This window comes from Etheostoma cragini, chromosome 5 (assembly GCF_013103735.1).
Source record: "Etheostoma cragini isolate CJK2018 chromosome 5, CSU_Ecrag_1.0, whole genome shotgun sequence".
In the NCBI taxonomy this organism is placed as follows: domain Eukaryota; kingdom Metazoa; phylum Chordata; class Actinopteri; order Perciformes; family Percidae; genus Etheostoma; species Etheostoma cragini.
In genome coordinates, this window is record NC_048411.1 from 6,962,477 (window position 1) to 6,977,028 (window position 14,552).

The following is a 14,552-nucleotide window of genomic DNA, read 5'->3' on the forward strand; positions in this document are numbered from 1 at the left end:
TTGCTGGGCCGTGTTGCTCGCATTGACTCTGTAACGGCCCATGGCTGTTGAAACAGCTAGCTCATCATGTCATTGGTAATAATTAAGGGAATTTGGGGGAGTTATTCCACAATGCAGTCTATGTTGAATTTTTGGTTTATCTTAGTTTGCCTCAAAGGGCAAACTAACTAACGGCGGGCTAAACTAACCATCCTCTGCTGGAGTATTTATGGATGTATAAAACCATAACAAACCAATGTGGCTACTTTATATGCATGTGAATGGCGCAATCTTTGTGTTAAAGTCTTCATTCTTGATGATGATGCTAGTTGTATTCTGGCCCGCGTGACCCCTGATTTAGGAGTAAATTAAGTACATTTTCACAATGATATGGTATTAGGCCTAGGCCTTATTTGTTAGGAATACCAGTTATACCATAAAATAGGATGAAAAATAATATTGTTTTATTACAATTCTATATAACAGTATTACATATGATAATAAAATGGGTATGGGACAGACCTGCCCCCACTGCTAAAAAATTCCTAAAGGAAACACTGTAATGACACACATATTACACACATGTTGTTTTTTAAGCTGGTTTTATTTTTTACACTATCAGTGATAAATGTAAAGACACAGCCACCATACAAGATTACCTCCACAACAAGGCCACAGCCATACAAACATCTCACTCCTATAGGAGGAAGACAGAGAGATCGAGTCAGTAGATTCAGTGGAATCACTTTTTCACACAGGGCCATGATGGTTAGGATTTTTTTTCACCTTTAATAATAAACACCTTCATTTACAAATTGCATTTTGTGTTTACTTGTGTTGTCCTTGACTATTGTTTAAATTGGTTTGATGTTCCGAAACACTTAAGTGTGACAAACATGCAAAGGAACGGGAAATGAGGAAGGGGGCAAACACTTTTTCACACCACTGTATGTTGAGGTCAGGAGATTGTGAAGGCTATGGCAAAACCTTCAGTTCACGCCTCTTGATGTAATCTACCATGGATTTTGAGGGGTGTTTAGGATCATTATCCATTTGTAGAAGCCATCCTCTCTTTAACTTCAAATTTTTCACAGATGGTATCAAGTTAGCGTCCAAAAGTTTCTAAAATTTTATTGAATCCATTTGTCCTACTTGTGAAATGTTCCCTGTGCCAGTGGCTGCAATACAACCCCAAAGCATGATTGATCCACCCCCATGCTTAACAACTGGACAGAGGTTCCTTTCATTAAATTCTGTGCCCTTTCTTCTCCAAACGTACCTTTGCTCATTTGGACCAAAAAGTTCTGTTTTAACCTCATTGGTCCACAGAACCTGGTTCCACACTGCATCAGGCTTATTTACATGTTCATTTGCAAACTTCAAACAATGATTTTTGTGGTGAGGACATAGAAGAGGTTTTCTTCTGATGACTCTTCCATGAAGACCATATCTGTACAATTATCTCTTTACAGTGGAATGGTGTTCCACAACTCCAGTGCTTGCCAGGTCTTTCTGGATGGATCGTGCAGTCAAATGTGGGTTTTGACTTGCTTTTCTCACAATCTTGCAAGCTGTTCTGTCTGATATTTTTCTTGTTTTTCCAGATCTTGCTTTAACTGCCATGGTTCTTGATGACCGCCATTTCTTAATTGCATTCCGAACAGAGGATATTGGCATCTGAAAACGCTAACCCTAACTCTTCTCCTGCTTTGTGAGCGTCAACTATTTTCTATTTCAGTTTTCTAGACAACTGCTTAGAAGAACCCATGTTGCTGATTGTTTTGGCAAAGTCAGATGAGTCTGGGCATTTAAAACCTTAAAATTGACATTGCCTGGTCTTTCCAGACGATGATTGACCACAATCCATGACAATGTCAGGTCTCAGCTTTCCAAAGGGGGCGGTGCATGCTATAAACTCCGCAGGGTTCCCAAACTTTTGCAGACGCCATTTTTTTGTTTTCTGTTATTTTGAAAGTGCAAATTATGGAAATAAAATCTAACTTCTTTTTGACATATTGTACGAATGTCTAATCTGTCATTTGATGTCATTTATGCACATTAATACAAATTTTAACCTGGGGTACCCCACTCTAACTAATTACTCTCAAATGACAGTAACTAGCAATCTATAATGTATTACATTTTGGATGAAACTTGCCCAACACTGTCTATAGCTATTCTATAGTCTAGTAATGTGAGTCTAATGCATGGTTACGATAGTTTTTCAATTAGTTTGCTAGTTAGTTTTAGATGTTTATATATATTTACTGTATATATATTTTGTTTCCATTTCAGTTTTTGTGAGGAAAATTTAATTAATCATTTTAAATTTCTTAAATGTAATGTTACAAGACGTTTACTAAAAATATTTTTCACCGATAAAAATAACCGTGGACTATCAGTAAAACAACTAAAACATTCCAGATAAAGTTAATTAATAGGCAAAGGTTTATTGCGGGTCTGTGACATGACATGGAACACTTGTCTTGCATATGAAAGTCTGCCCAATTACCATGGTGCTAAAACAGTCTAATTCATTTGCAACTCCCGAAACACAATACACAAATACATGCATTGTGTCTTTAAACACAATTTGTGCCTCTAATTTGTAACTCACATTTAATCATCTGTAAATAAATTAGCAAACCTTCTATTTGTGAATTCTTTTGAGTTTTTTCTGTGCCTTTTGTCATAATCTTTATCTTAAGGGATGCCCCAGCGCTCTCCAGTAGATGGTGTTATTGGCAACAATTATAGATGCCATCCACAGTTGATAAAATGAATGAATGAAATGAAGAAGCCTTGTCACATTTGTCAGAGATGGTTGACTTTCCTCCGGGTCGGTTGATATTATTACCACTTTGTCGTCTAATAAATCACGTGTAAGTTTTCAGCATCATTGTTGCAGTGTATTTGCAATTTATATCTCAAATCATCTGGGACAGGTCTACTTTCTGTCCCCAGAGTCAGAACTAAACAGGGTGAAGCAGCGTTCAGTTTCTATGCTCCTCATATCTGGAATAAACTCCCAGAAACCTGCAGAGCGGCTGCTACTCTCAGTTCTTTTAAATCAAGGCTGAAGACCTTTCTATTTGATGCTGCCTTTCTTTAAATTATGTTCTTTTAATGTTTAATTTCTTATGCTGCACTGTAACTTTTATTCTTGTGTTTTATGTGTCTTAATGTTTATATTTTTTATTCACGTGTTTTATCTGTTTTTATTATTTAACTGATTTTGTGTAAAGCACTTTAAATTGCCCTGTTGCTGAAATGTGCTATACAAATAAAGCTGCCTTGCCTTGGCTTTAATTTGTGTTCTGATGGCAATAGTCGCAGTTTGCTACTTTTTGGAGCATGCTGACATTATCAGTCTTGTACAGATTGTGTTATGCTTGGTCATAAGGGGGCTAAAAATAATAACGTTCTAAGGGACGGACATTTTCCAAACAAAACTAAAAGGCAAACAGCTAGAAATGTTTCAGTTTTCAAAGCCTTGAAGTTTCTATAACATAATAATGAAAACATATTTTCTCTCCTGTAATATTAAGGGTAAGGGGATTCCTGGCCTCATTAGATATTCATTACCTCTAATGACCGAACATCTGGTTAGTGACCACCAGTGATCCTTGCATAACTGTTGCTGCATGTATCACCCTGAACACCAAAAAATCCAATCAGGTTAGGATACTGCAGGATTTCTCCTCCAGAGACTCTGCATCCTTTAGCTGATCATCACCCATTCAAGGTAACCAGACCTCCTGCCTTCAGCCTATGTACTGTAAATCAGCAAAATCACACAGCTGAGATTACATCAGTCTGTATGTTAAATTGAAAGTAGTAGTAGTAGCAGATTGGTTAGTGATTTAATTCACATAATGGTCTTAGCAATTTACATATGGTGCAACAAGCTTCTGTGAAGAGCACTCCATAGAATAAATTAATCAAAATCTTAATGTACATAGAAACAACCTTGGTGCTCCATGCCAGGGAGTTTAAGTTAAGTTGTGTGGCATACTATATGGATCATGAATGGTGAATTACTTTAGGAGCACCAAAAAATACATCAAACCCCTATTTGACAAAATTTCTAGGTTAGACTGTGATTTGAAGCCAATTTGAAGTTGATAATAATAGGGAGCTTCAAACTTCAAACTTGTTTTACTTGACCATTATATCTACCGATTACAGTTCACAATAGTTGGGATTTGGGAATGCAACAATGCTACAAAGAACAATTGCTTGCATAGCAATTTGCTATGGGGCAAAAAAATGACTGGTCATATACAATACATAGGGTGCGATTTTCCAGGAGGGATGCTTGGGATTTTCCCTTTTCTGGTCTACATATCGCTGCCTCTGCTGAATAATTTCTACACCCGATGGGGACAAAATGTACTCCCCCCCTCAAAGTAATCATTGCTACTTCACTAATAGACTAGAAGTATTTTTTACTAAGTAATGTGCTGTAACATGAACAATCTATATTTAAACTTTATTTCAGACCCAGGGGGATCCATATCACAATAAAAAAAATAAACAAACACAAAAATACAAAATACAGAGCCTTCCACAATGTTCAGGGTCTAATAAACAGACATGTTTGTAAGTATTTGTTTTGCTGTTGTATAGTATTTGTTTTGCTGTTCTTAATTTATGAATTCCCTGTGAGGCGTCCTTGAGTGCCAAGAAAGGCGTCTTTAAATAAAATTTATTATTATTATTATTATTATGTTTGCCAATGGTTAAACAGTCTGGAAGAGAATCTGACAGCATTCATATTCATATTAAAAAGAAAAGGAGACATATTTCCTCCCTGGCAAACACCAATAGTCATTTGGAAGGGAACATATGTTACATATCCCCATCTCATGCTCATCGTCTGATGCGAGTACCAATACACCAAGATTCTATTTATAAAAACAGGGACCCCACTTTTAGACAAATTTTAAAAATAATTTCTCATGATTAACATGATCAAATGCTTTAGAAGCATCAACGAAGCACACGAACATTGTGGAATGTATATATATATATTATATTTATCTAAAATGTATTTTAATGCTAAAATACAGAAATCAGTGCCATGCTTTCGTCTGAAACCAAATTGGTTATCAATAGACAGGACAAGTCTGCAAAATATAACTGTCCCCGGCCATTGGGACCTAAAACTGGCTAGAGCTATTGGCCTGTAATTATCTTAGCAGTTCAGCTTCCCCACTTTATCTTTAATAACTGGTACCAGCACAACAGAGAGCAGAGAATCAGGTAACTGTCCATGAACAAGAAAACCTGTGTAGCACATAGCCACCAAAGGACACAGTTTCTTACTGGCACTTTCAAGGTGTTCGGCTGTAACATCTTCCAGGCCACAGGCCTAATGATCTCTTAACTTCAGTATTGCTTCATGGACTTCAGCAGAAGTGATTCAATACAAACATTACTTTTTACGCAGTATAACAGTTCATAATATTGTTTTTGCCACAACTGTGAAATTTCATTTAGGCCACTCACACCATCTACAGTGGTGTGAAAAAGTGTTTGCCCCCTTCCTCATTTCCTGTTCCTTTGCATGTGTGTCACACTTAAGTGTTTCGGAACATCAAACCAATTTAAACAATAGTCAAGGACAGCACAAGTAAACACAAAATGCAATTTGTAAATGAAGGTGTTTATTATTACAGGTGAAAAAAAATCCTAACCATCATGGCCCTGTGTGAAAAAGTGATTGCCACCCCTTGTTAAAACATACTATAACTGTGGTTGTCCACACATGAGTTCAATTTCTCTAGCCACACCCGGGCCTGATTATTGCCACACCTGTTCACAATCAAGGCATCACTTAAATAGGGGCTGCCTGACACAGTAAGGTCCACCAGAAGATCCTTAAAAGCTACACATCATGCCGCGACCCAAAGAAATTCAGGAACAATTGAGAAAGAAAGTAATTGAGATCTATCAGTCTGGAAAGGGTTATAAAGCCATTTCCAAAGCTTTGGGAATCCAGCGAACCACAGTGAGAGCCATTATCCACAAATGGCAAAGACATGGAACACTGGTGAACCTTCCCAGGAGTGGCCGGCTGCCCAAAATTACCCCAAGAGCGCAGCGACGACTCATCGAAGAGGTCACAAAAGACCCCACAACAACGTCCAAAGAACTGCAGGCCTCACTTGGCTCAGTTAAGGTCAGCGTTCATGCCTCCACCATCAGGAAAAGACTGGGCAAAAATGGCCTGCATGGCAGAGTTCCAAGGAGAAGACCACTTCTGAGCAAAAAGAACATCAGAGCTCATCTCAATTTCTCCACAACACATCTTGATGATCCCCAAGACTTTTGGGACAACATTCTGTGGACCGATGAGACAAAAGTGGAACTCTTTGGAAGGTGTGTGTCCAAGTATATCTGGCGTAGAAGGAACACTGCATTTCATAAAAAGAACATTATACCAACAGTAAAATATGGTGGTGGTAGTGTAATGGTCTGGGGCTGTTTTGCTGCTTCAGGACCTGGAAGACTTGCCGTGATAAAAGGAACTATGAATTCTGCTGTCTACCACAGATCCTGAAGGAGAATGTCCGACCATCTGTTCGCGTACTCAAGCTGAAACGACCTTGGGTTCTGCAGCAGGACAATGATCCTAAACACACCAGCAAGTCCACCACCGAATGGCTGAAGATAAACAAAATGAAGACTTTGGAGTGGCCTAGCCAAAGTCCTGACCTGAATTCTATTGAGATGTTGTGGTATGACCTTAAAAATGCCGTTCATGCTCAAAAACCCTCTAATGTAACTGAATTAGGACAATTCTGCAAAGATGAGTGGGCCAAAGTTCCTCCACGACGCTGTAAAAGCCTCATTGCACGTTATCGCAAACGCTTGGTTGCAGTTGTTGCTGCTAAGGGTGGCCCAACCAGTTTGTAGGTTTAGGGGGCAATCACTTTTTCACACAGGGCCATAATGGTTTGGATTTTTTTTCACCTTTAATAATAAACACCTTCATTTACAAATTGCATTGTGTGTTTACTTGTGTTGTCCTTGACTATTGTTTAAATTGGTTTGATGTTCCGAAACACTTAAGTGCGACAAACATGCAAAGGAACAGGAAATGAGGAAGTGGGCAAACAGTTTTTCACACCACTGTATATTAGATGGAAGAGACGTTTTGCAGGGAGGAGGAGCCTGAGGGGAGGGATAAAGGGGGCGTGGCTTACGGGTATCTTACAGAGGCTACTGGCGAGAGACCACACCTCCAGACAAATCCTCCCAGAGTTCTTAAAAGTCGTAAGTCACACGTAGTGTGTCTGCATCCAAAGTGGAAAAAAACCTAGTTGCAAACGCATTCACCAGCTTTTTTTTCACCACTCCAATGTTGCTCTCAGTACCGGTTCCAATTATTCCCACCTTCCTCTGCTCACGTTTTGAGTGAGCTTGTTTGTCGTGTGGTTTTCGTGGCACAGTTACTTTAAGGGACAACGCTCCAGGGTGAGGTCTGTAGTTGTGATCGTGGCGATGTTGCTACATCTAGGAGCTCCTGTTGTTGAGCAGGGCCCTCCCCCCGACCCGCGTGAGGTGCTGGCAACCTCGGGTTCCAGGCCAAGACAATAATTCCCAGCGGGAAATGTTGTTGACTCCTCCTGTCGATCGGGCCCGGCAGCCCGATGTGTGGTGATTCTCCACTGCTGTCACTCTGCGATCAATGGTCGCAACAAATGCCCCCAAGTTCTCGCTTGTATTTCCAATGCCCTCTTCAAGCCAGAGACTTCTTGGCTCAGCCGCTCCACTCGGCAAAGCAACGCTGAGGCGTCCATATTGCCAAACCCAACAGGTGATAGTTCATCCAAGTAATGTGAAACAAACCGCAGAATACTTTCGCCGCACTCAATCAGAACCTTAAGACAGGCCTTAATATTATCCCTTGTGTTGTCTTCCGGTCAAAATTGAAATTCAGATATTTTGTTGATACTTTTTAATCAATGTTTTTAACTTTTCTTACGTTTTGGTCCTTTTTTCAACACTTTTTATTATTGTTTGTCATGTTTTTGTCATTTAACACTATGTAACTTACTTAACTTTAGTTTTACAGTTATATTTGGAATTTATGGTCAATAAACCTCATTTATAGGAAAGTTTACCTAATGTTTAAGTTAGAAAAGCCAAAATTAGGAATTATTTAGACTAAAATTAAAGGAAAGTATTATGATGGATAATCACAGACTGGAACATGTCAACTTTTACTCAACACTATTTCAAAACCTCTTACATTTTTTTCAAATGTTTAAAATTGAATAAGACTATGAATATAGATAGATATAAATAAGAATTAATGAAAGTAGAGATTTCAACTTGCCAAAAGTGCATTGTGTGGAATCAATAATGTTATTTTGGGTAACTAAAAAGAACATTGATATAAGAAAACGGGCCAATTTGACCCAAGGACAAAATGAGGGTTATTCACCCCTTCTGTGGGCCTTTGTGTCCAATACAGGTATTCAGGCATACATCAAACAAGAACCGCTTTGATTCCTTAATCCAGGGGTTCCCAAAACTTTCAGCCCATGACCCCATAAGTAACGGTGCTAGTGACTTGTGACCCCCCCCCCACACTATAAAAGTATGTAAACATTGCGCGCAACCGCGCACGCACTATAGGCATATCCAAACACAAGCATATTGACAATACAAAATAACACAACAGCCAAAACATTATTCTACAGTAATTTACTCATTACTTTAATTTGAACTTCACCTCACCTAATGAGATGGATGTGCAATATGTTTGGAGCACAGCAAGTCCAATCTTGGTTTAATGTTGGAGAGCGCTACTCGGAAATCATCATCCACATTCAAATCAAAAGAGCGGTTCCCTTTTTATTTATTTGCTTGGTTTTATTTTAAATTTAGCCACTAGTTTTATCTTCTGTTAAAATCATGGCTAACATATGTTATTTCTAAACGTTTTTAAATTTTATTTTATTTCTGGAAATCAACTCTTGCTTGCAACCCCCATGTGGGTCCCGATCCCCACTTCGGGAATCACTGCCTTAATCCACTCAGATGAAAAGTTGTTTGCTGCCAACAAAACAATTTCATCATGGCTAAGTGTCTTCATTTTAACCATAATAAAGTTTAATAGTTCATCTTCCACTATCACCTTCCCGTTATCAGTTTTGTAGATTGCAGGTTTTGTACGAGGGCAAACTGACCCTCCACCAGCGGCACCCACCACCGCCGCCATTGTTCAACTCTTAAACTCTTTAAAACTATAGTGCCAAAGAATAATAAAATTCAAGCGGCAGTTGCTGGTTGCAGTTAGCTGTTACAGAGTTGTCATCAGCAAAGTGGGTCAGCTCAGGAATTTGCTTTGCAAACTATCTGGAAAAGCTAGCAGGTGACCCTTGGCCCTTATCACGATTATTTTGTCAAAGTCCTATTTCCAAAGTCAAGAATGTACATTCACTTTTTAAATATGGTTGGCAGACCTGGAGGTTTGTTTAAAACTCTTCTGCCTGGGTTTATTTCCCCATCTATTGTTATAGCAACAATGCCACATCGCTACATTTCAGTAATCAGTAGTTCAGTGTGCCGATGTGCTACAATAGCAGCAATCGGCAGAATTACTATTATCCCCCATACTTATTAGTGGGAATGCTGATTCAGCATTCCTCACTATTGTTATGTTGTTCTTTATTTATTATTATTCTGTAAGTTTTTTCGTCGTCCGTAACTTCTGCATAGTTTGGCTATTTAAACCATTGAACTTTTAAAATGTTCAGGTCTTTCAGCAGATGAAGGGATTTCTTCAACTTTATTCTACTATTTATACTTTTTTTTAATTAAGCTTTTAAACACTTTATTTTAACATTAAACTCAATAAGAGCAAGCTTCAAATTCTTCAATGCTCCCAAAATTTGCAGCTCCTTCATACTTTTGCCTACAGACATGATTCAAAGTTTAAAATATTCACAAAATATTCAGCTATCAGATGAGGGCTTTTCAGCTTTTACAGTTTTTGTGAAAAGCTGTTTAATTATATTAATGAATGTGTATTGCATGAGCTAAAGTCTGATGATATCACTAAAATCATCTTAGTTCTTTCTCTATATCTTGCTCCCACGCCAACAATTTTTACTTGCCATGGACATCAAAACGTAGGTATTCTTGTCCGGTTTCAGTCAATGTGCTCATGTATTTGATATGATTTATGCATTTGGCTCAGTGAGCTTCCAAAGGACAACAGTTCAAATCGTCCTCCATTCGCTGCCATGTCAAACTTCGTCCACATTTCTGGGTTAAATGCAGAGCGAACCACTTTTTAATTTGCTGATATGCCTACATTTTTAAGTTAATCCACATACATTTTATATAAATATTTTCACAAAGGCCTTCTGGTGCTCAGGACGACATCATTTGACTAATACTTCTTCTATACGTCTTACTCCCAATTTCCACCACATGTGTAATATGTCATTAGTATTAGTCAATATGACATTTAGTCATTACCTTTCCATTAAAGTCAATGTGTGTATTTCCACTGACTGCGGAACGGCTGCGTTCCGACTCCGTCCCAGCTTCGGCGATCCGGAGCCCTCTGGAGTAGATATGCAAAGCTTCCAATTTTGCCGGATGCTGAAGAGCTCCGTAGCAAATCAGCACATGGCAGACTTGACAGAAAGTCAAGCGCAGAAACAAAATAAAACATTCTGTTAAATTTCAAAATATAATAGACCGTTCTCGTGGCGGATCACATTTCCCTGCACTACACCTTGAAAACACAGCACAGAATTGTTTCCTCTCTATACCTCTGGATAGAAACAACCTGTTGTTGTTTTTGTGGTGATACTCTTGGGTTATGGAGACTTTACGCAGCCAATCTGCAGCCAATCCGCAGCCGTTACGCATCCGTTGGACATTTTTAGGGTTAGACTTTGTGTTTACAAACAGGGTCACTGGTCATTAGTAACCATGACAACACTTTCACAGACACTGAAATTGATAACTACAGGTAGTAATATGAATATGTATTAGTCTATATCCTCCTGTCTGTCTGTCTGTCTCCCTCCTTCTCTATCTGTATCTGTCTCCTTGCCTATCAGGAAAAGACTTGGGAGCAGTGTTTCACATCTCTCCACACTTCTCTGTACCAAATTTGGCAAAGATTGGCCTTTAGGGGTCTGGCTCTTGGATTCATGTAAATGTATTGGATGCATTTAACACAATTGACTCATGTTTTAAAGTTAAAGGTAACTATATAGTGCAGAAACTACATAATATGCAGAGATGTTACGCAAATTTGTTCAAATCATGTAAGGATGAAGTGAGTCAATAAATAAGCAATGTAATTCTCGAGATACTGCACGCGATCTCTGGCGTGCTTTACATTGTTGCTAGAAGAAGCAGGCAACTGTCACATCAAAGGGGTCATTGTACTGTACTCCACGCCACTATTCGGTCGTAAGTATATGGATTTTCTAATTAAATACTGTTGTTAAAGCTTAGCTAAATGTAGTTCAATGTCTACATAACGTTAATGTTAAATAAGGACCTTGAGATTCTTTGCTCACGCTATACTGTCACCATGTTTTATTTGAATTAGTTAGCTAGTTTGTTGAGCTGGAGCCGTTCATCTTACATTTAACTTAACTTTGCGGTGCTCATTAGGGTGTTTCTGTTAGTATTTCTTTGCCAACTGACTCTTCAGTTACATCGTGTGTAAACTGCACCGTGACCAGAGTCACAGGAACATATTTTGAATTGGGGGTGCTGACAAATTTCCAGTGACGTTTTCAGCCAATCTCAAAGTATAAATAGCTTATCCAAGACATTAACTGGCATGCCAAACGCTACTGACCCGGTAACACCAGAAATTAATAGACCGTTATCGTTATTTAACCAAATCTAAATTTCTTTCTTACCCATTGGCCTACTGTCAAGATAAAGACTCTTCATTAACAAAAAGGCACTTTGTGGTGTCACAACAGTACTAAGGCTTCGATAATAAAACTGGAACACATGTAGGCTCCACACTACACAAGCGTAAATACAAGAATAAAATCCAATATACAAGACAGAACCCACTGGGAACAGGTAACGCAAGATATAGGTACACTGCTGCAACAATGGCACAGATTAGGCCTACTACAAGTTACAAAAAAAACAGAGTCACTAAACACATCACTGAATAATATTAAATATAATGAAAGTGAAGTAAGAAATCAGTCCTGACACAAACATTGAAATAGAGAAATGCAGTGTTTGTAGCACACCAATAGCAAGTTTAAGGCATAAAGATATTGTGCAGTATGTAGCAACAGTTCTTAACAGTGCCTAATCATTTTATAACAATACGGTGGGAAAATTAATTATAGGTGAAACCTCATTCTGGTTTTCCAAGAAGTAGGCTTTACACGCTTTTGTGTTTTAAAACACAATTATCTCCAATAATTCGTATAAACTTTGAGTTGAACTGTGACTGAACAGTTGATGCCGATTTACTGCACGGGGGCAGCATAAAAATAAACCAGCATTCTTACCTTATGCTGCAGTCATAAAACAAACAATCTTCATCTCCAAACTTCTACCAGGAAAAGTTTGACACCAAGGCTGCAGCACTGAGGTGACATTGTTATGGTTCCCTCTGTGGTTGCCCTGGTGCTCCTAGGTGGGCTAAACACATTAGCTGCCCGGTGGTCTGTTGCTTGCAGGTCGCTCTGAGAGTGTGGAGGTGGAGAGGTGCTGCTTCTACTGGTTACAGTTGCTTTGTTTTCTGCCTCCAATCTTTTAAGCTTTTTAGCCTGTGGTTGATATAAAAAGAAATCCAAAATGCAATTTTGTGCCATGGCTAGCGAACTTCTGTACTGTTGACCCGCCGGGAAAGTTCCCACAACTACCTTCACTCATCAGCGTCAGAGGCAGCAGCGTGCCTCACTCTTGGCAAAATCGGCAGATTCATTCTAATCAAATTGTGTTTATCTCTAACTTACCAAATTTTAAAATGCATTATATTACACATTTTCTAATGAAAGAGATTAGATTAATATCAATAATCAATTTATTAAAAATAAATATTTTTTAAATAATGTTTTTTTTGTCCTTTTGTTAGGGGGTATTGCAGCACCCTCCGCACCCCACGTTCCTGCAACCATGAACGTGACCATAGCGTTAGTGAGATTTGGCCATCGAGCAGCCTTAGCTAATGTTATCAGCGACGTTAAGTAAGCGACGCCCCCCGCCCCAAACACCGTGCAATAAGACCATGAGCAGATGGAGAGGAAATTCAAGAAAGGACACATTAACGGTCTGCTCTGTCTGAAGCAGTGGTAGTAGCCTATTAATCATGTAGCGATGGCCTGCTACTACTTTACGTAGCCTACATAATGGAAACTTTCTCTTTTTGGGACACAAGCTTTGCACAGTCGGCCCAGTGTATGTTTACTGAAATAGAGTTTTGTAATGAATACATTATTTTTTCCTGTTTTGCTGCAGAGTGACAGACAAACTGAAGTCCGCACATCACCTGGAGTCAGCTAATGGATCTTGGGCTCAAGTTTTTGTGGTGAGACCAGGACATTGTGTTTGCTCTTAATTTTATATATAAATATACATTTTAAATATTAAAATGTGGCCTGCTCAAACCGTTTTTTCCAGGATCTCCAACCCAAATTTTTAATCCTTCTTTGTTTCCACTTTCACAGTGAATGGTGCTAGAAGTGTTCAGTGACACAGAGTTAATTTGGCTGTGTAAGACCTAACCTTCAGTTTTTACAAATAGGTCCCATATTCTAAATCACTATCGAGTTAGACATAGACATCATGGGAATAACAATCGTATTCACTTTTAGAAAGTGGTATGCACTGTTAATTCATTTGAATGGATGTCATGTTATTAAAACTAGTCGTCATCAATCAGGGAAATGTCCATTTAGTTGCCATATGTGTCCTTGTTAAGATCTTGTGTCTGAGAGAGATTACTGGACTCACGTTTATGCACATTTAAAGAAAAATGAGGTTGTAACCTGTATTGCAAATTTAAAAAAACAGCCCTTTTTTAAGCAATGGAGATAATTCAAAAAGTATGCCCTGACTAGTTTTGTCATAGATAAGGAGATGTGTAAAAGTAATGCTTGACTTCATTAGGTTGTGTTTCAAATATTCCATAGCAAAGCCCAGATGATTAACCATGCACAGTGCACGCCATGATATGGCGGACAGGTGTAGATTTGATGTTAGAAATGTCTTCTAAAATCTGTGGGCGGTGGCGTTATTGAAAAATATTTTCATGTTTTAGATAAACTCAGAGTTAAAGCGCATCACAACCATGCCTCTACAATCAAAGTGTTTGCAAAGCGACCGGGGAGCAGGGAAAAAAGCTAAAAGACATAGCTGCCATGATTACAGTAAGAACCTTCAACTCTAAATTGTTTAACTATAAATTGGATATGCATTGCATTAGGTCAGTATAAGATGTTTATGCAGCATTCACTGTACCACTGTAAGAATGTTTATATACAGTGGGTACGGAAAGTATTCAGACCCCTTTAAATTTTTCACTCTTTGTTTCATTGCAGCCTTTTTCC

At 38.6% G+C, this 14,552-nt stretch overlaps 1 long non-coding RNA gene across 2 annotated transcripts in view; it reads left to right on the forward strand.

The window, feature by feature from the left end:
* Positions 1 to 11,374: 11,374 nt before the first annotated feature.
* The window catches only part of LOC117944787, a 4,839-nt gene continuing 1,661 nt past the window's right edge, over positions 11,375 to 14,552 (forward strand). Inside the window, exons 1-3 of one of the 2 annotated variants that reach the window (XR_004656650.1) lie at positions 11,375 to 11,427; positions 13,462 to 13,531; positions 14,264 to 14,372. This is a non-coding gene — a long non-coding RNA (uncharacterized LOC117944787). Of the gene's footprint in view, positions 11,428 to 13,461; positions 13,532 to 14,043; positions 14,373 to 14,552 lie in introns of those variants that run through there. The other variant, XR_004656649.1, reaches the window with a different exon arrangement.